The sequence below is a fragment of the Euprymna scolopes genome, chromosome 6, assembly GCF_053919585.1.
Source record: "Euprymna scolopes isolate OS-2025 chromosome 6, ASM5391958v1, whole genome shotgun sequence".
Classification (NCBI taxonomy): Eukaryota; Metazoa; Mollusca; class Cephalopoda; order Sepiida; family Sepiolidae; genus Euprymna; species Euprymna scolopes.
Window position 1 is genome coordinate 75,337,042 of NC_136487.1, and position 2,088 is coordinate 75,339,129.

General features: G+C 35.1%; 1 pseudogene; it reads right to left on the reverse strand.

Annotated features, from left to right (window-relative positions):
* Nucleotides 1-444: 444 nt before the first annotated feature.
* Nucleotides 445-561, reverse strand: LOC145278423 (5S ribosomal RNA; annotated as a pseudogene).
* Nucleotides 562-2,088: the final 1,527 nt, after the last annotated feature.

Consider the following 2,088-nt stretch of genomic DNA (forward strand, 5'->3'; position numbering starts at 1 on the left):
TGATCTAAGTTTCAACACAAGCCTCCTCAGATTGCAACCACCATTCATCCAATCGCTTGTTTGACGTAATTTCCGCTTAATTATTAACGCTTCCGATTCTCAGGAACTTACACTGTGAATGCACGAGGATTGGTGCGTCTTCTCCAAATGATGTTGCCTATAATAACAGTATTAAGCTGGATATTCAACCAGACCAGATTAATTCTTCTCCTGGAATCCGATAAAACTAAGTAGAGCTAGATATACAACATGCATACATACATGTATAGGCTCCTTCGGTCTTTGACAGATTATGAATACACACGAAGGGGTGCCTGTGTGTAAAAATTTTGTGGTAGGAGGTGCGCAATCTCCAACTCACCTGAGTCGACATTGTTAAATACCAGTGGCAAGTGAAGTGTATGTACAGGACGACTGAAAACAAATGCCGAGATAAGCAGAGATAACATACAGCGCCTAAAATTCCCAAATGGTCGCCCATCTGGTACTAACCAGGCTCAACGTTGCTTAACTTTGGTGATCTGACGAGAACCGGTGTGTCAACGCGATTATGCCGTATATCTTCTTCAGATATTCAGATATTCAGCCAGATATATTATAACATAGTTGACTGGTCAATTAGCGAGAGGAAAATTAATGTTCTTCAGTTCTTTACACATGTAACAGAGCGCGGACGCGCGTATACAAATGTATGCGAGATGACGTCATCGATAAATAAAAATACTATAAAAAAGTACGTTAGAGAAGACGATCACTTAAGAGACGTGAGTGACGTCACAACTGTAATGAGAAGTCACGCGTAGCGAGAGAATGAGGAAATAAATGTCGTTGTTACAAAAAAAAAAAAAGAATACAAGTTATTATTTGTCCTATGTTTCTTGTGCCGTACACTGCATACAACATGCGGGTCCTGTGTGTAAACGTTGGTGAATTTACACTAATTCAAGATTTTAGAGCCAAAAGAGAATATAATGAAACACATAAATGTCTATCTGTCATAAAAGGACATTTTCCCAATAAAAGTATTAAGATATTACAATTACTTATAATAATATTGAAATGTGTAATTATTACTATGAAAACGTTGCATTAACATTAGAATATAAAAATGTCCTTTTTTAAGAGTTTCTGGAGAGTTCTAAGTATAGAATATAAAAATGTTCTTTTCCGAGAGTTTTCTAAGTTATGGTGTCCCCACCCTCTCTACGTTAAAAAAAAAACAAAAAAAAACGGCCTTGTGCCTAATTTTCTCAGTGGGGAAGCAAATAAATACCCAATTAGTGAGTCATATGGAGTCGTTACTCTGCTCCAGGTTGTCAGACGCTTACTAGAATAACTCTGGCCAATATTTCCGGGGATCCAAATCCGGCCGAAATGGAATCGTATAAAAAGAATCAATTACAAGCACTCTCAAATAAAACTGGGCATTTTGGTAATTATAAAGGTTTTCTGACCTTCTCCTTGACCAAAGAAATATTGTTATTAATTCCGGTCTTTCTTCTGAACGTAAACTTAGACCAAATTAAGAACTTGCTTATCTCCTTAACACCATTTGTAAATATTTTTGTTTCTTTGTTGTTGTTTTTTTTATGTACAATACATACTTTTTATATTTCTTTAACCCCTTAGTCTTAATTGTTTTTTATTTTTATTTTTTTTTGGGGGGGGGGGTAATATAGGTTGCATGTTTTATACTCTAAGACTCAAAACACGTAACAGTATGTATCTTATGTAGCGATCAATTGATGATCCAAGGAAGGGTTCTCTTGATTTCTGAGAGAGCTTCGATGGAAGTAAAATAAAACGTAATATGTTAGGATAATCGGCCTTGTGGATACTTTTTATATACGCAAATAACTATTCACAATTTAATGTAATATACTTTTTTATGTAAGCTACCTTTTGTCGGTCATAAAATACAGGACTTGAGTTTTGTACAGCATGCGCATAAAATAAAACAATATTAATTTTAAAAAGAAACTGGTCACGTATTACTACTCCTACTGCTACTACTACTACTACTACTACTGATAAACAATTATAGGTACTCAAACGTTTAGTCAGAATTACACTAAATCTGGTATTTAA